Source organism: Triturus cristatus, chromosome 4_2 (assembly GCF_964204655.1).
Source record: "Triturus cristatus chromosome 4_2, aTriCri1.1, whole genome shotgun sequence".
In the NCBI taxonomy this organism is placed as follows: domain Eukaryota; kingdom Metazoa; phylum Chordata; class Amphibia; order Caudata; family Salamandridae; genus Triturus; species Triturus cristatus.
This window is the reverse complement of record NC_140586.1, coordinates 288,373,636-288,398,195: the sequence shown is the minus strand read 5'-3', so window position 1 is coordinate 288,398,195 and position 24,560 is coordinate 288,373,636. Positions and strand designations below refer to the sequence as shown.

At 44.7% G+C, this 24,560-nt stretch overlaps 1 protein-coding gene across 1 annotated transcript in view; it reads right to left on the bottom strand.

Annotated features, from left to right (window-relative positions):
* LOC146833662 (polyisoprenoid diphosphate/phosphate phosphohydrolase PLPP6-like) overlaps window positions 1-24,349 on the bottom strand; it is a 174,737-nt gene extending 150,388 nt beyond the window's left edge. Inside the window, exon 1 of the mRNA XM_085601546.1 lies at window positions 24,162-24,349. The gene's annotated coding sequence lies outside the window, so the exon portion shown is untranslated. The remainder of the gene's footprint in view (window positions 1-24,161) is intronic.
* Between the last annotated feature and the right edge of the window lie 211 nt (window positions 24,350-24,560).

Below are 24,560 nucleotides of genomic sequence, written 5' to 3'. Positions count from 1 at the left end.
CGTGTCCTGCATGATGTTATAGAAGCCATGTTGGTGCACCTGGATGATTTCATCCATTTTCCCACTCGTGAGCAGTTGACAGGTGTCAAGGGTGAGTTCTATGCCCTGGGAGGGATGCCTCATGTAATTGGGGCCATTGATGGGACACATGTGGCTTTGGTACCACCACAGGCACAGGAGGTAGCCTATAGAAACAGAAAACAGTACCACTCCATTAATGCCCTTGTGGTGTGTCTTGCTAACATGCTGATTTCCCATGTCTGTTCCCGTTTTCCAGGGTCCACACACGATGCATACATCATGAGGCGTAGCAGGGTGCCAGAAATGATGCTGCAGCTGCACGCGGAACGAGCATGTCTTGTTGGTGGGTATACTCTGTTAGTCCTGTGTTTAGCGCTATCTTTGTATCTTACGGCATCTCCTGACCCACTTCTTCACATGATGTTTCCATGTAGGGGACTCTGGCTATCCCAACATGCCATGGCTGATGACGCCTCTCCGCAACCCCAGAACAGCCGCAGAACAGCGGTACAATGACACCCATGGGCAGACGAGGCGCGTGATTGAGAGGACGTTTGGACTCCTGAAGAGCAGATTCCGGTGCCTCCACAAGACCGGCGGCGCCCTCCCATATGCCCCGGTGAAGGTCTGCAAAATCTTCATTATGTGCTGCATGCTGCACAACATGGCAGTGGAGAAGGCCGTGCCACTCATCCTTGATCCGGATGAGCAGGATCATCCACCCATGGAAGATGAAGGGCTCGGGCACGGGGCAAATGAGGATGAGGACATCCGGAGTCAGCTTATCCGCAACTTCTTCTCATGATGGTGAGTCCCTGTGTCTGAGTGTGCACGCTTTGAGCCTTGTGTGGCATGTGTTGCAATGTGTGTGTCGAGCTGACTGTGTGCTAAGTGACTTGGAGGTGTGTTCTGATGTATCATTCAAGTGATGATGTCATTCCACACATTTTAGCTGGGACACTAAATTTATTAAGGGCATGGTGACAACATCATTCCTGTAGAGTACATGTACATGTCTGCGGATTACTAGCTCTTCACTGGCTTGTTGTGTGTCTGGCCTCCCCAGGTTCTTGCGGCTGTCGTCTGCTCATGTCATCATTGCCCTCCTGCTATTCCTCATGAGTATTGCAACGTGTGCTGGATCAGAGTTACATGCACAGACATGGTGAAAAGTCATTTGGGGTAAGGAGTGCAGCAAGGTATTTTGTGGGTGGTACGTGTTTGTGATATGTGGGGACTGCTCCTGTGCATGTTGTGTTACCATGCATACATGTCGACTCACCATGGGCCACATGACGTGTTGCATGGCTCCCATGAATTGATAGTCACCCTTCCTGACAGTCATCTGTAATGGTTTGTGGATTCTGATGAAGGCATCAATGTGTGTATAATGTCCCTCAGGAACATACGGGATGCTAATGGTGGACATAGTGTGAGACATCCCCATATGAGGCTCAATGGGGAATTGTAGACTCTCCGTGTGCAGCAAGGGGTGTTAGGCTCAACCCCTTCACTTGTGTGCCAGCTCAGTAGGATTTACCACATCTGTGTGTTGAAGGGGGTGTCCAGTGTAGGTCACACATGGTCAGCCAAATGACCTATGAGTCTGTTCCAATTGATGCATTTCCCTTAGTGTGAGGCTGAGTAATAAAGGTGTTTGTCACACTCCAAGGTGCCTCATCTCTGTCAATGCAGGTCTCTTGCCACTTTGCATGCGGAATATCTGGCATAGTTGTGGAAGATTATGCATAGGAGTCCATGTGTAGTTTAGCAACATGCATGCAGTTGCTCATGGATTAGGCTCCCTATTGGGCATGAAGTACATGGTCGTGTATGTTTTTTGGCATGTTAGTCCACACAATGGGCCATCAACAGCTGCTGAGGGTGTGTCTCCTGTGCGCAGGTCGGCCTTCAGTTTCCTGATCCGGTGTCATGCTTCTTTGGTGATTGTGCATGCATTGTCTCTGGGTGTGCCATGTGACACTGGACACTTCTTACTGTACACACGCGCCTGTTGCAGTTGTTCTTCTGACATTCTAGTCTTTGTGTGCAAATTCTGTCATTTTGCCAGGAGATGCCGCCTGCTGCTGCGGCCCCTGCAGCAAGGGCCCACAGAGTATCCAGATTTGGCAACACACACGCCTCCAAGATGCTCCTCACTTCCTCCCTCCACCCATTCATTTGGCTGTCCTCAGCTTGTCTATGCCACTGTTGCCACCACGCTGTGCCAAAGGCTGGACCATCAGCACATGTTAGGTGCACATTGCACCACCATCCTGTCCTTGCATAACCCACATCACACTACAGTCTGATGTATCAGCCACACTCTGAGCTATGTCCATCCGCACATCTAACGCCTGCTGTCAGACATACCCTGGGCACACACACGACACCTTTGCATGCTGAGTGTGCAACTCCAACTGCCTACACTGCGCTGCCCCGCCTTCCAGGCCCTGTCACACCAACCAGGTCACGTCCCTAATACTCCCCACCGGCTCTGTAGCCCAGCAAGGGCATGGGAGTGGGACTCAAGGCTTTAGCATGTAGTATGGTGTCATCGTCTGGGACATGGCACAGGTATCATCTCTCAGCATGTCAATCTACAGAGTGTCCAGGACTCCCCTCTCCACCATCACATGCGCACAGCACCTCATCATCAGCTCGTATGCCATTGACAGCCAGGTGCTCCTCACCCTCAACAAAGACACAGACATTGGCAGTTCCATCATTCAAGTATGCATGAGATCCATTGATGAATGGCTGAACACGAGCCACCTGAGGCTGGACTTGTACAGGACTGAGGTGATCATCTGAGGATTGTCCCCTTCCAGCTGGGTCAAGTGCCTGTGTCCCACCCGCAAGAGCCCTGCACAAGCACCCAGTGGCCACACACACAAGATGGTGTGCATCATGTTTGGCTCGCTCACATCTGCCATGCTAGTCCACAGCATCTGTACCTCATGCTGCAACGCCCTCTGCATTATGCACATGATCCACAGATAGATCCACTCCAAGAAAAGACAGACCATCCCCCAGGTCCATGACAACATCCATGTCAAATACTGCCCTGCCCTCTACGGAGCAAGTACATCCAAACTCCCAGGAAACTGGTCCACTTCCAGGGGGCATCTGTACACCTCAGCTTCAACACCCTGCGCCCCAGCCACCTCACCGTCCACCATAGATAGCTGCAATGGATCACTGTCTGCTGCAGGATGACCTCCACACTCACCACCCACACTCAGGAGGCAGTCCACAACCACGACCCCAAACCAACCTTGTACATCTGTCATCCTAGATCCCGTTGGGCCATCTCCGTGCATCCAACCTTGCCCTGGCCACCGTTCTTCACATCCACCGTACTCCAGCATACAGGACATTGTTCTCCCACCTGGCCACACATACCTGGGACTCCCTCCCCGGGAACCTCCACATGAGCCATGACCTCTATGCCTTGATGATAATCTCCCAAATAGGTCTCTCAGCACAGTTTAGCAAGCACCCCCTCAGCATGCCTACATTGAATGATACCTTGTGACCCATGTGTGTCCTGTACCAGACTCTGATCCCAGGGTATGGATGGCTGGAGTTAGTTCAACACTCAGGCATAGTTTGACATTTCCACACACATATGTCGTTAAATAATGCAAAATGACAGGAACGTCTCATGACCAAAGTGATATATTTATTTGCGGTGGGGTACGTGTTTTGGTAGATGAAATTAGGTGCTCTACCGGGGGAATAGAATCCAAAGTTCACAGGGGGAGATGGTATCCTTGGCATTGGAAGTCATCAGAGTCCAGGGCACAGTGTTGGTCATCATTGGTTAGACTGTGACCAGCAAGTCCATGTGGCAGAGAATGTCTTTGGATGAGGTGCTGCTGTTGCGCCAGAGGGCCAGGTGCCAGGCCAGGTGACCTGGGAGATGTGGATGGTCCGCTGACTCTCACGGTCTTTTCCGTGGACGACCCACCTTCCTCCGGGGACCCTCAGATACAGGCCTTGACGATGCTGGGCACGCTCCGTCAGACGAATCCTCCTCCTCCTCCTCCTCCTCCTCCCTCCCTGTGTCTGGTGCTGGTCTACGCCTGGTGGCACAGGGAGGGTTGCCCATGCTTTGGGCGATCTGACGGAGTGATTGGCTCATGTCCCTGTGCACCGCCAGGAGCTCAGCCAGTCTTGCCTCCATCCGTCCTTGGTGTTGTTGATGACTGGCATGATGCTCGACCTGCAGGTTCTTTATCTCATCGAGGGTCCCCTGCATCTCGGAGAGTCTTGATATGACCTGGTTGATGCCTCTGGTGTCACACCGGTATGAGTCCAGGATGTTGCGTATGTGTGACATACCGGTGTCCTGAGCTGGCTGGTCAGGTTCGCGCCTCCGCCTGCCTCCACTCCCACCAACCCTGCCCACTTGAGCCTGGCCTGCCCTTGTGGGCACATCGGGTCTATGGGACCCCTGAGGGATGGCATTTGCAGGGTTGCCTGCCTCCTCCTGGGTGCCCGGAGAACCTTGTCCCTCCTGGTCAGACTGGCTCTGTTGTTCAGTGTGAGCAGGGCTCCTGGGTGTGTCCTGGGATGTGGCAGGAATGGGGGGTGGTGGTTGGCACAGATGTACCTGACGCAGGTGCTGCAGGGGCTTGGGCACCAGAGGGTCCAGGTTGGTCGGGGTCATCCACGGAGTGGTGAGAGTCGTCGCTGCCGGTGGGATCATCTTCACGTGGAGCCTGGGACTGTGATTCTTCACCCCCAGTGTTGGGGGGAGATCGACGATGTTGCCCTGTGTGTGAGAGAGAGAGACAATGTTAATGGTGTTTCATGCGACATCTATGTTTCATACATATTCAAGTTGACACAGTTCCTCCAGGTAGTTGGATGTGCCTAGCATTCCTCTCAATGTCCACTTGGGGATGGGTATGTTGCGGGGGACAGATTGGGATGTTCTCCTGAGTGTTTGACCTGTAGATTGTTGGCTCTGATGCTTATTTGGCTATGGATTGGTCTTGTTGTGTCACATGTCCATTGTGGGAGTGTGTAAATCCGTTGCCTGCCCCGGGGGTGTGTGCTTGTGTTAGGGGGGGTTGTGACCGGGCCTGCTGTTGTGTGTAGTGTGAGTTGTCATTGGGTCTCCCAGGTGATGTGTCTGTCCCCTCATGGTGCATGCTGGCATGACAGTGAGTGCGAGTTCCTGTGCTAGATACCTGTGCTTGTGGAGTTGGTGTTTGAGTGTACAGTGGTCCCAGGAGGGCCGTGTGCTGCATACAGCAGGGCCAAATGTTAGCTACCTTGTCAGTACTTTGCCAGTCCCTGTGCATTGTGCATGGGTATGTACCTATGCCATATGGGCTGAGGGCATTGGTGTCTGCGTCTCATTTTCACAATGTGTTGTGTGGGGCCCTCCCTCCCAGCCTCCCGAGCATCCAGTCTTGTGTTTGTGGTTGTTGTAGCCTTGGACATGGCCTTGCCTTGATTTGTGAAGGGTTCATGGAGACGTTAGTGGCATGAGCGTGGTTTTTGAGTGTGGTTGTGTGCGGTGAGTGCTTGGGGGAAGTTGCGTGCATTTGGTGCATATGTGGTGTGGACCCCATTGCCCCCATGTTACGCAAGTTGTTTGTGTACTCACCAGGCTCTGCGACTCCTTCGACTCTGTGTACTCCCACTGGCGGTAGCAGGGCCATCACCTTCTCCTCCCAGGGATGGTAGTGTACGGGTCTGCAGGACGGCCCACCTCCAGTGATGTTACTCTGGGCATATTCTTCGTTCATTTTCCTCTTGACCGCCCTGCGCAGATCGTACCACCTGGCTTGGCTTTCATGCCTGGTCCTTCGGATGGGCGCAACAGCATTCACCTTATCGACAATCCTCTGCCACATGGCAGATTTTTCAGCTATGCTGGTCTGTCTGACCAATGTTCCAAACAGCTGTGGCTCGACTCTGATGACTTAGTTGACAAGGAGGTCCAGCTCCGCCGTTGTGAACTTTGGATTCTTGTCTGTGGGCATGGTGTGGGGTGTGGGGTGTGGTTGTGGGTGTGTGGGTGTGAATGTGACGGTGTGTGTGTGAATGTGAAGAGGGGGATGTTTGTGGAGGAGGTTGTGTGAAGGTGTGTGAGTGAAGGTGTAGTGAAGGTATGAGTAATGTGGAGTTGTTTCTCTGTGGGGTCTGGCAGCAGTGGGTCTGTTGCAAAGGCTCATGGGTTGTGTGTGTGGGCCCTTTTTATTGGTCAATTTTTGGGTGTGACTGTGTTTGAATTTTGGTGGGTGTGTTATAAGAGGTGGTTGTGATTTGGGGCCTCTGTTTGCCTGTTTGGATGTGCCAGGTCAGTCATTGAGATGTATTTTGTCATGTAGACGTGTTTTGTGGTGTTGTGCGAGTCGAATTGACCCTCTTTGTGCTGTTTTACAGTGTCCTGGTTCTGTAAGAGTCTTTTTCGCGTAGGTACGATCCGTACATACGCGATGCTGCGTGAGGGAGCTGGGGTACGGTGTTGGAGTGTGGCGCGTACATGCGGTGGGGGTACGGTGCGTACACGTGCGGCCCTGGGGTATGGCGCATACATGCCGAGGTACAGCGCGTACATGCGGTGGGGGTACGGTGCGTACATGCGGTGGGGGTACGGTGCGTACACATGCGGCCCTGGGGTACGGCGCGCACATGCGTAGGTACGGCGCGTACATGGGGGGGTAAGGCGTGTACATGCGGTGCGTACACGTGCAGGCCTGGGGTACGGCACGTACATGGGGGGTAAGGTGCATACATGGGGGGAGGGTGCGTACATGCGGTGGGGGTACGGTGCGTACACGTGCGGCCCTGGGGTACGACGTGTACATGCGGCGGTACAGCGCGTACATGCGGGTTGAGGCGCGTACATGGGGGGGAAGGCGCGTAAATGGGGGGTGGTACGGCGCGTACAGGTGCGGGGCTGGGGTACAGTGCAGAAAGGGAGGGTAAGGCGCATACATGGGGGGGTACGGCGCGTACATGGGGGTACGGCGCGTACAGTTGCGGGGCTGGGGTACAGTGCAGACAGGGTGGTGTACGGTGCTGACATATTTGGGGGTGGGGGTTTGACGGCTCGTACACGGGCATAAGTTTACCCGTGTACATGTGTGCTACTGCGTTGGCTCCGTACGGGCCATTTTACGTGCGATTGTATATTCGGACGGACGGTCGGGATTGTACTTGCGTGCTCGGACTTGTGTTTTACGATTTGCACATAAAAATGTCCGGCTCACTCTCGTACACTTTTCCCGACGATATTCGGACGTAAAAACTTTCCGACGCACTCTCGTACACTTTTCCCGACGCTATTCGCAGTTATTTTTCATGTACGAATCGTACTTGGCCGTTTGTACGGTACTTGTACGACTCGTACGTAGAAAAATACGGATACAGGTCGTACGCAAATTATTTTTAACGGATCGGAATTGGCACCCTAGTGTTTATAGTTAAGAATGTGAGTAAATATGTGTTGTTTTAAACGGATGTTATAGTATTTTATTAATGTATTTGGGTGTATTTGTGTGGGTGGGTATGTTTTCCACTTTTTTTCCAGGTTAATTTTCATCGATGTTCCGTTGGAGAGAAAGACGCGTTTTTCTTTTGATTTTTAAGGTGTGGTTTAGTTGATTTAACTAATATTGTTATCACACTTTTTTTCGGGATATCCTGGAGCGTTTTTTACTATTTTGAAACATTTTCGGGTTTTCAGGGTTTGGATGTTATGCTGGAGAGAGAGATGCGTTTTGTTTGTTATTAAAGTGTGTTTTAGTTGATTCAACTAATAAAGTTATCACACTTTCTTTTTTCGGGATTTCCTGGAGCGTTTTTTTAACATTTTTATATCTTTTTCGGGTTTTTTAGGGTTTTGAGTTCTTGGATTTGTCGAGGATGGATTTGTATTGGACCTCTTGAATTTTTGCATTTTTTTGGGGGACATTTTTTATTATTACCATGGATTGACAGACAAATGCAAGGATTATTACTTGTTGGCATTCATCTTCTATGGCTCAATCAATCGTAAGTTTCTTTTTTGTTAATTGTTTGGGTGGGAAATGTTATTATAAATCATTGTTATATATATAATATTTTGATAAATAATATTTAATTGTATATATATATTTAATATATGTATAAATATTGTATATGACAATTACATATTATTTGTGGAAATATAGTACTAATATATGTGTGTAAGTGTTTGTTGTGTCAACTAATTTTGTTTATTAGCTGTGGATTGGTATTTTATAAGATGGTTTTGGCTATTAGCGATAGGTAGTCTAGGCCTCTTGTTGATGGGTATAGGCTGACCTGACTTTGTAGTAGCTCAAACATTTGTTTAGTTTGCTTAGTTAATTTAGGACCAATTTGAGTTACAGATTGTTGCATCCGTAATTCTTGGTAGCTTTGTTCTTTTTTTTAAACATGAACTCAGAAACATTCCTGCTCCTGCCCCGATCGTAATGCTATTAGTGAACTACGAGGAAACGCAGGGGTCATGTGTACCCTATATATAAGCTATATTCAAACGTTTAGGCTAATAAATCAAACTAAAGAATTTTTGGAAAGCAGAAATGCTGAACTCACATATTTGAAGATGCTATCATATGTCGTAATGAAGAAAAAGGCAGCTCTGTAAAATAAAATATTTGCTTAGGATCACACAATGTAAGACTAGTATATGGGTGAAGTACATTACAGTTAGGTTGAGTAGATTATTCAAGTTCCTAGGCCTGCTGCTCTAGTAAAGTTTTTATGATTTTTCGAGGTCTGGCTATAGACTCCATACTAACAGAGCTCTAAATGACTCCTCCTTGGGACTCCAACCTCCCATATGGAAGCTTTAAGTAAATATTTAAGGCAGTAAGTACTTCAAAGGCATTATCATTTGCAATTCCAATAGCTCAAAGTCTCGGAAATGCAAAACTTTTTGCATTGCAAATGGCTTGTGTTTTTTTACCGCAACTGTGGAGATAACTTCCGATTTAATTTCTTCCAGTGTGAATGTTTCGTTTTCCAGCTTCCGGTCAGTTACTAGAGACAAGCTTTCCCTTCCGTCGGTGTTTAAAGTTGCTCTGCGCAGGAAGCGAGGAGAATCGCCCTCACTGAGCTTGTAAAGATTTTTGACTGTGGGACCAGGTATGTGTCGCAAAATGTTACTGGGTCTGGAAGCTGCATGTTTTTTGTTGTGTAATACATGAGTAAGTGACACTCAATCACGCTCCTTTAAACACTGGTGAATTCACTTCACTTTAAAATAGTTAAGCGAAACGACAACCATGTCAATTTGACTTGGATGACAAGCTTGTTTTCTGAGAACATGGGCGTTACACAATTTTGAGGGGTGTGCAATTAGAAAATGGCATTACCAAATAGATCCGCATCGGGGGTAATCCAGGAAAAATGGAAATAACCTTTTAAGTTTTAAGAGTATTTATTTGTAAGAAAAAAACTGCGTAGTGAGCTAGTTTTCCATTCCTCTCGGTATTGCAGATACCACCATTGTCATCTTCAGGACTATTCGGTGTGGTGATCGCATATTCTATTTAGTGTTAATTACTCTCACAGCAAACCTTTTTAACAAATGTATTCAACTAGGAATTGTAGGTGCCTAGTTCATTATACATTGTATTGACTGCTTGAGAAAATGTGCAAGTCTGTTTGGATTCGTGGCCATAGCCGTCGGATTCAATTATATTGGGTCGACTTGGCATTGCCTCTCATTGGTTTTGTCGCTGGCAGTGTAGCAGCATTTTGTAGGTGTAAGACATTCTTCAGACATGAGTCCGTTAGCATTACTGGAATACTTATCTGGGAGGCTTATTACTGTGAATAATGACGCATTACTAATGTGCGCAGAAATGAATCATTGCTTCGACTGTAGTTTTATCTGGTCTCTGTACAAATTATTCTGTCTCCCTTCAAATAAGTATTCTTGCCATGAAATTAGAGCTTTGAAATAACAAGTCTGGCTTTTTTTGATGCAAACGAAAGACACTGTGGTGCTGCGGAACAGATGTGGGTTTGGTAAGGTAGGTTTTCTAATTAGAAGGTACTTTTAAGTCGTTTAGGTAACTTGTATGCAGAGAAGAGACTGCGATGTTAAGTGTGTGTGTGGAATTTTAGAACAACGGTTCCGTTGGTCTTTTTTTTTTTCCAGGACTTCTCCAAGTGTGAGAACGTGCAAATGACACACTTTTCATTCAGTGATTTAAAAACAGAGGCGTTTCAAGTTGCAAATCCATTATATTCTTGTTTGCACCTTAGGTAGTGCAACAATAGTGCAGACAGTGCTCAGAACTGGGATATGGAGTGTACAGTATGATGCACATATATGGAAGCAAAAGTGTCTATTGTTTAGACATGACTATAAGTCCAATATGAGTATTGTTACTTAATTATAAAAAAATGTAAATGCTATCCCTGAGATATTGTTGACGTTTCCACCCAAAAACACATCTACCTGAACTAGAACTTAGCAAGCCCTAAATGAGAGTACACATTTGAGGTTCACTCCTGAAAATACTGTACTTTCACCGGGCAACCCCCTTTGTAGTCCTCACGAAATGGTTTAATAAAATAGATTCCATTTGTAATAGTTTCTTATGGGAATATAAGAGGCCAAGGACAGCCCTTGCCCCTTTGGTAAGGTGGTTGGGCCTACCCGAGCTTTAGATATTATTACTGTTAGACCTGTCACCCTTGGTGTGGGTATTCGGATATGACCGCTCTGTAATCCTGGCTTAATTTATCATAGGCAAAATATTTATTATGCGATAATTATCCTTTAGTCTGATCAATCTGTTTAATGTAAGTTGCTTTTTTGATATTTGATCGACTCTGTTTAAGAATATTTCAGCAGTGAATTAATTTATATTGCCTACAGGATGTTTTCACATTGTATTGTATATTATTGAATGAACTTAAATTCCGGAAATGATGAAGCAGTTAGCAAGTACAAGCAATCATCTCTTTTTGTTATTTGGTGAGGTTCTGTATTGTATTTATTATATGTCAACATCATGATATAGTCATATACCATATGCAACGAAAGCCATACTGAACTTCAGTTTTTTCCTTTAGTATTCCCTTCAATAATGCGCTGCTCTGAGTCTTGGGAGAATCTGTTTCCGGATCAGAGCTGCGGTTTTTGTATGCCACTGTTCCTTCTCCGCCTCACACAATGCAAGAACATATATATTCATTGGTTTCTTTCTGCACCTTTGAAAAGTAGATTAAATTAATTGAAAATTGCCTGTAAACTATGCAAAAGTGAGCAGTGCAAGTGACTACATACATTTTGCAGCTGCTTAGAAGCCATAGAGTTTCTGCCTCTGTACCGCATAAACACGTTCATAAACTGATTAGGAATATTATTTTTCAGTACTTTGAATTCACACCTTAAAAGGCATCCCCAAAGTAAACTTGTCCTTGTGCTTTATGTATAACGCCAATAGCTCTAACTCAAACAAATGCGAGACCTATTGCATTTCTAATGCGTGTTTGTTACACTTATCGCGATTTTTTAATAGATCAACTGAAAACAACCAACACTTCACCGCCATGCGCAGCACCGGCACGCCACGTGTTAGAAATCCTGGGTATGCAATCTTTAAAAAACACACACAAGGGACGTGGCTAGGACGCCGACGAAGATGGCCGCCTACTACAGGAGCTCCGCTTTGCCAGGACGATCTTTCACGAAATGCTGTATTCTCGGAACCTTAATATGGGCGTCTCTGATAATTTCGACAACCGGAACCTGCCGTCCATCTCCTGAGGTCTGCATAATTGTTTTTTTTCCCTCAAACACATCGATAATGCCGCTTCTTCAGTCCCCCTCATCGCGGCCGCCATTTTGTGCATCTCGGAGCGCTCGTATGTGCTCAGCGCGCGCACACGAACTGTTCTAAATGCTGCCTGCTTTGCTCCCTTATGTCTTTTTTTTGCTCATTTTGGTGATTTTTTTAGGAGAATCAGGAGAGGTTTCTGCTCAGAGATGCCATAAAGAGTTGACCTCTAATTGTATTTTACCCGCTCCTTCACTTGGTTTCATCATCTGCGGACTTCAGCTGAGGTGACATATTATGTCCCTTTTGTGCTATGTGCGTGAATGATTATTATATGGCGCCAACTTGTTATTGGACATGACATCTTATTCCCTGGCTCGCTTCTACTGCTTTTTGAGGAGGTACTTCAGGGATACTTGTTGAATCACGCGACGTGGTACCGGAACTCCCTCTTTTGAATACCTTCACTCTGCGTTGTGGCTCTAGGAGGTTTGGTGATAACTGTGGTGGTCGCACGTACACAATACCTGACAGCTCTCATGGTTCTTGGCTGAAGTCCATTATCGCTTCGACTCTTATTAAGGCGTCATACCTTTTCCTGTCTCATGCTTGCCTTCAGGGATTTGAGTGTTTTTGCGATGCCTTGCTGAGTTCAGGTTTTGATTGCTGTTGCTGTCGTCCACCTCACATCTGTGCTGCCTAACTGCACTGTACGGTGCCTGCCTGTCAAGGTCAGGAAGATCTTTTCTTCTCTTCCACCTAATCGCCTTAGTACATTTGCGTTACCTAGCCCCCTCAATACCTATGGGCAAGTTGCGTAACCCGAATTTTGTTTTTGTACCCTCCAAAAACTTTTCTATGACGCTATCTTCCTCCTCCTCAGCTGCGGATTCTTCATCTAATCCAGACCAAATGGCTGCTTCAGCTCCCAGTCGTGCTTCCTCCTCGCAGTCCTCTTCAAGTAAGGTCTCTCCTCCTTCTACATCGTCTAAACGCTTGAAGAAGGATTCTCCGCCTCCGGACAAACCGTCTTCTCCTATCTCTCTGGAGCTACTCCTGGAGTAGATCCGTGCTTTACGTCCATTTGTTGAGGAGACCAATAATAAAATGCAGAATTGTGACCTGAAATGGTCAACTATGGACAACAGAGTCTCTTCAGTGGAGCAGCAGGTTTCAGAGATCCAAGTTAATTCTCAACGTATAACCTCACTAGAAAAGTCCGTTCTTGCCCTCCAGCAACATACTGAGGAGTTAGAAAATAGGAATAGGAGGAATAACCTGCGCATTTATGGCCTTCCTGAGTCTTTGGAAGGCGATGATCCTGTCTCGTTTTTCTCCTCCTTCCTCCTGAAACTTTTGGATATGCCTGCTACTACCTCTCTTAGCATCCAAAGAGCTCATAGACTTAGCCCTCGCTCCTCCACTTCATCCAAGCCTCGTGGAGTCATCATTCTTTTTTTAAAATTCACAGATCTACTTCTGGTCGTTTCTGCGGCTAGTAGATCCAAGCGTCAAGTTTTATGGTTGGGCCAGAGGGTTTTTCTTTCCCAGGATGTTTCAAATGCAACTGCAGCAAGACGGAAGGAATTTTTTTATCTTCGCGCCCCTCTACGCTCTCTTGGAGCCAGATACAGCTTATTCCATCCTTGCATCTTTAAAGTTACTCATCAGAACCAAACTTGGACTTTTCAAGATCCTGCGGAACTTAAAAACTTTATTCACATTCAGTCTAATGCTGGCATGGATACTTCTACTGCTTGTGGTTGAATGTTTAACTTTCTTTTTTCTTGCAGGTTTTATCTAAAATATTTTTGCATTGCCTTGTGTCTTATTGTTGGTTTGCCTTTAGATCAATTCTTTTTCATCTAGCATTTTGCTGTTTGTTTCTTCTTCACGCATTTTGTTTTATTGTTATTTTCTTCATCATAATTGTTCACATCCTCTTTTTCTTTATCTAGGCCGACTGATGTGTTCCTCTTCATTCCATATGGTTTGTATTTTTCGTCTTCCGTCCTGACTCGGTTTGTTCTCCTGGTTTTGGGTGGTCAATCTTGTTGAATCCTTCCACAACCCAGCCATCCTTTTTATGTCCCCTTCAGGTACGTTATCTTCAGTCATCCTTTTTGGATATGTACTGTCTCTTCTTGTACTTTTTTCTCTTGTCCTTTTCCTTTTTTCCTCTCCATTTTGCTCTCCCTATTATCCTCTTTTGTCTCTTCTCTGTTAGTATCATGTTTTTGTCTTTCTACTTATATTCTTCCATTTGATTCTATTTCCTTCTACCTGTTGCGACTTCCTTTTTTTTAAATTTGTTGTCTTTGATATGATATCTTTTCGCTTTTTAATTGTTGCTGTAGGTATTGTTTCTATTAATGTTTTATTGCGTTCAAATTCAGAGTAATCTCCTGGAGCGTAAAGGGTTTTATTAGTCCCATTAAACGTCAGAGGATTCTTTCCCACCTTGCTTCTTATAACCCTGACATTGTTCTGTTACAAGAGACTCACCTCTCGGAGGCTGAGTCTCTCAAGCTAAAGCGAGGTTGGGTGGGTACGGTGTTATTTTCTCCCTCTACCAATAAGAAGAATGGTGTTGCTGTCTTGTGTCATAAAAGGTTAACATGTAAAGTATTATTACAAGAAACAGATTCTGATGGTAGGTGGATACTAGCTAAGTTACTGATTAACGATGTTCCTCTGACTGTCTTCAATGTCTATGGTCCTACACAACCCGATTTATTTTTCTGGCCCTCAATTACGAGCAAATGTATACAGCATAGAGATGACCTCTTTATTCTAGGTGGTGACTGTAACCAGATTGTGGACCCTTTTCTGGACCGTAAGTCAACTGTTCGGTTTATTCCTCATAAACCTCATAAACAATTTCTAGATACTATTTCCCAATCACATCTCACTGACTCCTGGAGACTTTCACACCCTGACACTCTTGACTATTCCTTTTTCTCTCCTCCTCACTCATCTTTCTCTCGTTTTGACTATATTTTTCTTTTTCCTTCCTTATTGCAAAATCTACTCTCTTCTTCTATTGAACCTATACTTATCTCGGACCATGCCCCTATTGTAACGGATCTTGACTTCCTTCCTCCGCGCCCCAAGTCTTCTCGCTGGCGATTTAATAATTCTCTTCTTACTGATCCTTTCTTTTCCTCCTCCTTTCGATCCTTTGCTACTGAATTTTTTATGTTAAATGATGTTTCTAACATATCCCCCCATTCTCTTTGGGACTCCTTTAAGGCCACGGCTCGCGGGTTTGTCATTAATTTTGTCTCTAAGAAGAAGAAGCGTTTTCTTCAGAAGCAGAAAACTACATTTGCCCATATCAAATCTTTGGAACATAAGTTTTACTCTTCTCCCAATAATTCCGTCCCTCCGGATCTTATTCGTGCCAAGCTCAAGTACAATAAATCTACTACTGACACCGCTTCGTCGGTGCTTCTTCGCAGTAGTGCTCGTTATTATGGCGGAAGCAATAAGGCAGGTAAACTCCTTGCCAACTATCTTAAGTCCCGCAAGGAGCGTTCCTTTATTGAATCCATCTACTCATCTGAGAACACCTTATTACATAAACCTCAGGATATACTTGACCAGTTTCAATCCTTTTATTCTGCGCTTTATACTCCGGAAGCTTCCCCCCCTCCCTCTTTGGTCCAGGCTTATTTTGATAAACTTCCTAAACCTTCGAACTCTCATCTTAATCTCCCAGACTTGGATGCGGATCTCTCTTTACAAGAGCTCTCTGCGGCTTTGAATATTCTTACCAAAGGCAAAACCCCAGGTCCTGACGGTTTTTCGGTTGAATTCTATCTAGACTTCTCTGATCTTTTACTCCCCAAACTTCTTTCTCTCTTTCAATCGTTTTGTTTGTTGGGCAAGGCCGAGGGTACATTCCAGGAAGCCACCATTTGTCTCATTCCTAAGGATGGTCGCGACCCCAAATTCTGCAAGAACTATCGTCCGATCTCTTTAGTAAATGTGGACTACAAGTTGTTTGCTAAAGTTCTTGCGTTACGGCTTGACCCTCTTATGCCCCATCTTATTGGGAAGGAACAATGCGGTTTTGTTAAAGGCAGACTTACCTCCGATAATTCTCGTCTCTTTCTTAATGTTTTAAATAAAGTCCCATCCCTCTCTATCCCCTTGGCAGCTATTTCTGTTGACGCTGAGAAGGCCTTTGATAGAGTTGACTGGTCTTTCCTTTTTGCTTCTTTGCGTTGGTATGGTTTTGGCCCTCGTTTCATCTCTCTTATTTCTCTCTTGTATTCCTCCCCCAAAGCTGCTGTCCTGGTTAACGGTCAAGTTTCTTCGTACTTCCCTCTTCAGCGGGGTGTTCGTCAAGGTTGCCCCTTATCTCCTTTACTTTTCGTCCTTGCCCTTGAACCCTTTTTGTCTTCCATTCGTAACAATGATTCTATTTTAGGTTTTCCTTATGGGGCTAGTCAATTGAAGCTTTCTGCTTATGCGGATGATATCCTTCTCTTCATTTCTGCTCCGGAATCTTCTATCCCCCCTCTACTGTCTGAGTTTGATTCCTTTTCCCAGGTCTCGGGTTATAAAATTAATTCGGATAAAACTGAGATTCTCCCTCTTACCAAATTTTGCACCCCTTCTGTATTCTCTTCTACTGGATTTGCTTGGAATAGTTCCAAAATTAAGTACCTAGGGGTATGGTTTTCCAACTCTATTTCCTCCTCAATTTCTTTAAACATGTCTGCGGTTTTGTCTCGTATTGATCATTTATTTTCCACCTGGAACCCCATCTTTCTTTCTTGGTGGGGACGAATGGATTCAATCAAGATGATGATAGCTCCCATTTTAATTTATATCTTGTCTATGTTACCTGTTCATATACCCGCAATTTATTTTAAACGCATCGATTCTTGTTTGTCGAGATTTCTTTGGAGCAAGAAGAAGGCTAGAATCTCATTAGCACGTCTTCGCAAGCCCAAATCCAATGGTGGGGTTAATTTCCCAGATTTTCGTCTCTATCATAAGTCTTTCTCTCTCCGTCAGGCATCCAGGTGGCTGGCCTCTACTACCTCTCCTCTTGCTCCTCTGTGGCTGCATATCGAACAAACATTGTTGTTGCCTTTTTCTTTCAAAGAGATTATCCGCTTCTCTGCCAAGGCTCCGCACTCGTCATTCCCTTTATTTAAGCACACCTCTTCTCTTTTAAAGCCTCTCTTTAATCCTTCACCTATTACTCGGGAGTCCTTTCTGGATTCCACCGTTTGGTATAATTCACTTATTCTTATAAAGAATAGACCCATCTTCTGGAAAGCTTGGAGGTTTAAGGGCATCATCTGGGTGAACCAATTTTTTGATGGACATTCTCCTTGTTCCTTTCCTCAATTTCAGAGGTCCTTTCACTGTCCTCGCTCTTTTTTGCAAAAGTTTGTTACTCTAATGACACTTATTCTTGATATTTTCTACTCTCTTCCTTCTTCCCCTTCTTCTGCTTCCCACGCTCCTCTTCTTAAGGTGCTTTCTGTCCTCCCCAAAGCTTCCCTTATCTATAAATTCTTTTCCGCTCCTAACCCGGATCGTCCTAAATCTAAATTGGAGCTTTCTTGGGAGGCGGATTTGGGTTGTGTTTGGTCCGTTGCCATATGGGATAAACTCTGGTCCAGATCTCTAAAAATTTCTCGTTCTGCTTCTTTTACTCAATCTCTCTTTTATCTGTATCATAGGCATATCTATCTCCACTTTCTCTAGCCCGTTTTTCCTCCTCTGCTGATTCTCTCTGCTGGACATGTTCTTCCCCAAATGCCAACCTTTTTCATCTCTTATCCTTATGTCCTTCTGTTTCTCACTTTTGGGATTCTGTTTGGCTATACATCTCGTGTATTTTCGCAATTTCCTCTCATTATTCTATACCTACCCTTTTTCTTGGCAGTTTATCAGATTCGCTAGTTATCCCTCTTCATTCTCGCGGTCTTTTTGACCTTATGCTTGCCTTAGCCTTTCAGCATATTTCCTCCAACTGGAAGTCCCTCACTAAGATTTCCATACGCTGTTGGTGAACTCTCTATGTCACTTCCACAGACTTGATACCGCTTTTGCTTCCTCCTGTAATCCCACTCACAATAGGGATCTCTTTTGGTTACCTCTTACCTCATATCTAGACCGGATGGTTCGTAAGAATCTATCAAGTACCAATGCAGAAAACTTTGATCCGCCTTGAGGAAATTACATCTTCTTTTCTTGCAGTAACATTACAGGATTTATTTATTGTTATAATTGCTCTTTCGTGTTTGCTATTCGAATATTGTTTCGCCTACAGCACTTACTTTCTAAAGCATGTTATTGTATTTTCATAATGCATTGTATCATTTCCTTTTTCTTTTTTCCCTCTTTTATCTCTTTCCCCCCTTCCCCTGTCCCCCTTTCTCCTGTTTTTCCCTTAAAATCCTTATAAAAATGCTTTTGGTTGTTTCTTATGATATTGGCCTTTTCATGCTATTTAACTGTATTTATGCTGTTGTTGATATCTTTGTACTAATATTTTCCTGAAATAAAGCTTTTCAAACATAAAAAAAAAAAAAACACACACAAGCATCTCGTAGCTTAGACTCCAAAACTCTCCCAGTCTGCTCCAGCCGAATGCTCTCTGTTGAGCAGGTCGAAGCTGTGTTTATGGTACAGAAGGCAAGTGGGGTCAAAATGTGTCTGACTCAGTCAACACGCTTTCAGTAGTAGTATTTTATGGTAAAGAGTGGACTGCACTGCCATCTGTTGGCAGCAGATAAATATGAACATTACAAATACACCAGAGTTCAGACACACTCAACTTTGGCACAGAGCGCACATTACATATTGTAAAGCCGCCTGTACATGATACAAATGCAAGCATACACCCACCACAGACATGCAGACTACAAGCAGTACAGGCGCCAATGCAGCACATTACACAGGGGCTCACACTGCATACACATTAACATGTGTTATATACAACATTCATATTATACACAAGGGCATCACATTGACACACAGTGAACACAAGTTAGAAGTACACAGAACAAATTGGGAGCATACAGACACAGGCACATGCGCACTCTGTAGATATATACACAACAAAGGTGCAAATACACACCACAAACACATAAGGTGGCTACAAAGAAAGGCAGTACACACAAAACAGAGGTACACAGACTTTTTTTTATCAGCTTACACCACAGAGGAGTGCACACACATATACACTATCCAGGGGCATCCATAAAGATACGAACACCACAAACACAGCATTGGTGAACATACAAGGACACATAAACAAAGACCAACGTCATACACAATACTGGCCATAACCGATGGTGACCTGTCACAGAGACATCCTTTGTAGTCCAAGAGGGAGCAGTTGTCATGTGCTTAAAATAGCACCTCCTACTTCGGTTCTTTTCGAGTCAAAAAGAAGCCATTTAGTCCCCTGGTTTGCTCCATTTGCTTGAGCTATCTTTGTTTCGCTCCAGACTGGTTCGTGACTGAGCAGTTTATGCGAAGGTAGTTCTATACCTCACAGCTACTCTCAAATTATACAGTAGCCCTATGAAAGAGTAGCGCTATAACACGGACAGCGCTGGCCGCATCACAGCGCTTTTCCCCATAACTTTCAGCCATGCTGTACAGCAGCCGTGCTGCTATTCAACATAGCTTAAAGACATTAACATCGCCAATTGCTCTCGGATTGCCAAGACCTATTGGCTTTGCCAGTGCTTGTTTAAAGTAGTCGTTGGTGCATCCCTTGATGACATACCAATGGAACAGTTGTATAGGGATATGCGGAGGCCAGCATGGCTAATGGTGGGATTCCAGTGAGACTGCTTCAAAAGTAAGGGGATTTGAAAGAAAGGGATTGGAAACATCCATTATATTTCTCCAAATGTCAGAACATTCATTCAGCAGAAAAAGGCGTCCGCCCTGAGCCTAAGAAGGTTGGGGATGGGAAACCTCAACTCAGAGACCCCAAACATGCCATCTTGCCCTGGAGGTTTCCAAGCCAATCCCACCGAAACAGACACTGAAAAAAATATATTGTAACCACGAGTCAATCAATTGATACATGCGTTCAATACTGATAGGACGATAAAAGGAGCATCCATAAACAATTAAAATACCAGTTTGATCTTAAAACCAAGGGAATAATAAGACATACAGCAATCACACAAGATCCATTACTGTATTATGAGCTATTTACAGGGACAGCCAGTCTCTTATCCTGATAACTGACACAAAAACAAATTAATGGATCATTCAGTAATTTCAATATGAGAAAAGTAGGTCTGCATTGGTAAAATATAAATTGTTTAAGAACAGGAACTATGAATCTATTTCTAGGTTTCTAAAACGTACAAAAAAAAAAAAAGATAAATGTCTGCATTGAGATTGAGTCACACCGACATGCAATCATGTCCTGGCTAACAACCCAACGTTTTGTAAAGGACAGAAGGTGATGATATAAACCCAGTCTGAAACGAGTCAACAGAAAAGGATGCCTGAGGGTTAATCTCTGGGGAAAATTGGGCTCCATTCGACTGTTTTAAATAAATAATGGCTCTTGACCGCTGACTTGGTTAACTCAATCAATTCATGTTTTAAGTTATCAATATTCAATTCAATTCAATTCAATATTTCTTTATTTCGGCCGGTTAGGCCATAAAAGATACAACAATATAATATCACATAAACAGACACTTGAATAAAAACATTAAATCGTAAAAATACATTTATATAAAAGTTCTAATCACGGGGAAGGATTACAGTTCATATCATTAATGTTTAGTTGTTTAGTAATTTTCTCCTTATCTGCCACATGGCCATTATAAATTTAGCAACTGCAAAAACTATATGGGGGAGAGTACTTGTTTTCAGTATTCTGTACGAATGCAGATGGCTCCTTATACCCAGGTTTCTACATAATGGCACTAGCCAATATTTCCTGGGTCTATTGTAGGCTGGGCAGAAGAATAGTATGTGGTCCTCGTCCTCCTCGTGGTTGCTGCACCCTGGACAGATTTTATCGTCCCTCTTTGTCCATTTGCAGGTGAAAGTTTTAATGGGCAAAGTGCCTAACCTCCATTGAATAAACAGTTTTCTAGTTAAGATAGGAAAAATAGTATCCAGAAAACCTGCAAAGTGATAAGAATTTTTAAAATCCAGAAATCGATCGGTTAAAGTGCCATTTTTAGATGCAGAGACCAGAGAGGCTAGGCTTTTCTCCTTGTATATCTCCACCAGTCTTTTTCGTGAAACCCTTTGGCAGCCTTGTTCGGGAAGCTCCCATAACTCTGGGAGTCTCAACCGATAAAGTTCTTTCTTTATAAAAGCCAGCCACGGGATTCTATCACACTGGTTCAGATTCATTACGTGAATGAGCTCTTGCATGTAATGCACGAGCTCGCCAGTGGACCAGAGCCTGTGCCAGAATCTTAATGGCATTAATTCCAAGTCATCTCCTATAGAGGGAAGGCCCGAATCTAATCTTAGGGGGAACAGGGGTGTACCACGGGGAAGGGCCAAGAGACGTCTAAGGAAACTATTTTCTATAGTGACCAGGTCTGCTCCTGCTTTATGCTCCCATAGCTCTCCACCGTAAGATGCGGCCGCTTTAGCTTGGGTTTTATACACTTCTACTGCCGGGCTGATGAGTTTGAAACTAGAAGTGTTTACAACCTTCAGAATTGCCCCAGACAATTGGGACAGCTTTAGCCGACATCTTGCTATTTGAGGTTCCCAAGATAAGTTCTCTTGCAAGGTTACCCCCAAATACTGAAAGGTTTTTACCCTCTCCAGTCTTACTGAGCTCAGTAATGGATTAGGTCGGGTTTTGGGTGAGGGATTAAATATCATGAACTTGGTCTTCTCAGTATTGATCTCTAGACCATATTGTCTACAGAAAAGACCAAATCCATCTAAGATCCGTTGAATCCCCATCGGGGATTTTGAGAGCAGGAGGGTATCGTCCGCAAACATAATAGCAGGTACCCTCCTGCCCGCCAAAGATGGAGCGTCATTGTCCCCAATATTGTCAAGATGGGATATGACATTGTTAACATAGAGACAAAACAGGGTTGGCGCCAAAACGCAACCCTGTCTTACCCCTCTAAGGACTGGGAACCTAGATGACAGCGCTCCATCCCTCCCACACCTGACCTGAGCAAAGTTGTTATCGTGGAGCCTAATTATGGTATTTAATAAATGGGTAGGAACAACCAGCTCCTTTAGGACCTCCCATAGTTTCTTACGAGGGACTAGGTCAAAGGCTGACCTCAGATCCACGAACACCATGTACAGCCTCCCACCCTCAATCCTCACGGTTTTCCAATAGAGGAGAACAAGGCGGAAGATCTGGTCCATGGTGGACGTTTTTTTCCTGAAGCCAGCCTGGAGGGGGCTAAGGATTTCCTTATCCTCCATCCAGTCTAAAAGATGGTCCAAAAGGAGGCGAGAAAATAGTTTTTGTGAAACATCTATGAGGCTGATCGGCCTGTAGTTGGCTGGGAGAAGAGGAGAGCCCTTTTTGAAAATAGGCACAATCTCCGCCCCCAACCAAGTACAGGGGATCTCCATACCCCCCACGATGGAATTAAAAAGAATGAGGAGGTAAGGACCCCAGATCTCTGGGTGATGACGAAAAAGGTCACCAGGCAATCTATCAATATCGTAAACTGGTTTCCAAGCCCGCATCCTGTCCTTGTTAATTCTTGCTTGCTAAGAGGGTTGAGTCTACCGGGTTAGACACATGCAGACATCACATGTTTCAACCAGGCCGATCTTGTTGAGAGGACGGAGTTCAGACAGTCCATGATTATCTGTTTATTAAAAGTAGCTGCAGGATTGGTTCCTATAGCCATCCATATCTGCGAGGGACACAATTTAACTGTGTCTTCCAAATAGGGTAAACCAAGCCCTCTCTGATACAAAATGCTGGGACAACTCAAAGGAGCCTCCAACAGGCGTTGCCAGAATCTGTTCTCTTGAACCGGGAGAGAAGGTCTCAGCAGAGCCCCATGCCTCGCCCCATAGCAAACAGAAGAAATGCGCTTGTTATTGTAAAGAGAAGTCCAGCATGAAAGAACATTTCCCCCCAGATTTCGAGGCAGAATTAAACACACATGGCTGAGATTGTATAAAAAGCTTTCGCCCAGAGGCAAGATGTTCAGACCATCGTCCTTGGCTGTCAAAGACCACCCCTAGATCAGACAATGCCAGAGTTTTACAAAGAAAGGTGGTTATGGATTGAAAAAATCTAGATTTTGTAAAAAGTAGCCCAAAGTCAATACAAAAGATTTGGATACATTAGCTCTGAATGCCCTATCATTAATTTATTTTTTTATTTATTTCATTTGAGGATTTTTATATAGCGCGAACATGATCCGAAGGCGTGAGAGCGCTTTACAGAGTAAGCACAACCGAATAACACAAGGAACATAAAGAGTAAATCAAAATACATAATAACGTACATAGTAATGATACAAAGCCATCAATAAGTTTCTGTACACCATTTCAGTGTGAGCCATCAATAAAACATTGTCAGCATAGAGAAAACTGTCAGCATAGAGAAAGCTGGAACGTAGCTGGTTCCCACACGAGGCCAGTGGTTAATTTGTATAAAAAAAAACATAAGTGCTGGGGCTCTCATCAGGAGGCAGCTTGCACCAGCCCAATTCTCCTGGTAGGGCTGCCTAAAACCGAACCAACTACTAACTATGAAAGTGGGGCGAGGAAGTGGCATAATGGCCGGAGCTGGGGATACACGATCGAATCTCGGCTTTGGCTCAACATCCTGTGATTCTGGGCAATTCACTTAAACTCCCCTTGCCTACCACCGGATCAAATTTAGCATTTCAACTGCTGGAATTAACCGTCCTGGGACGAATGTCTTTTCATACAAAGTGGGGGGGGGGGGGGGGGGGGGGGGAATGTGTAAGCTCTTTGCTGACAACCATGCAAATAATGCCACACTTGGGAGTTGGGATTTGTTTTTTAAAATTAGTGCATTATACAACGAAACCAGGCTCCCTTTTTATAGCCACAATCACGTGTACCTGTCCCGCATGTTCAAGTATAAAGCAAATAGGCTTATTTCCTTCATAATAATCCAAACGTGTACAACGCATGCCCCACATACATCGTGACTCCACCAGATACAATCACGATTGCGAGCCTTAAAACACCATCCTGACAACCATCGGAACGCAAGAAAATGCTCCACATGTGCAGACACGAATCCATTGTTAAACTAGAATTTAACTCCTCATTCCGCTGAACGTAATAATTCCCACATACATAACCGCACATTTCAATCCAATCTAGCGTCCCGCATTGCCTATACTGCCTCACCTGAATCCGTATCAAATCTCGAGAATATGGCGTCCTGTCTCACGAGTGATTTGGGAAAGCAGAAAACCACACCCGTATCGAGTCCGCTTTTATAACACCTCACGGCCGCCCTTTAAGCTCAAATTTGGGCCCGATACAGAGGTGTTGAGAGGATTAAAGGCTTGTCCCGCCTTTCCCGCCCGCCAGCTTTCTTCCTCTATAATCCTTACTTAAAGGACAATCCGGTAATATTTTTTGTTGGATTGATATCCTAGCTGGCAGAATACATTGATATTTAAAGGCAGCAAAGATAGACAGTGTGTCACGAGCCCGATTTTTGGCAGCCTGCACGGATTAGGACACTCTGAAAGGGGGAGGATACTTCAAGGGCAGGGGCCGGGTGGGCCCTATCGTGATATA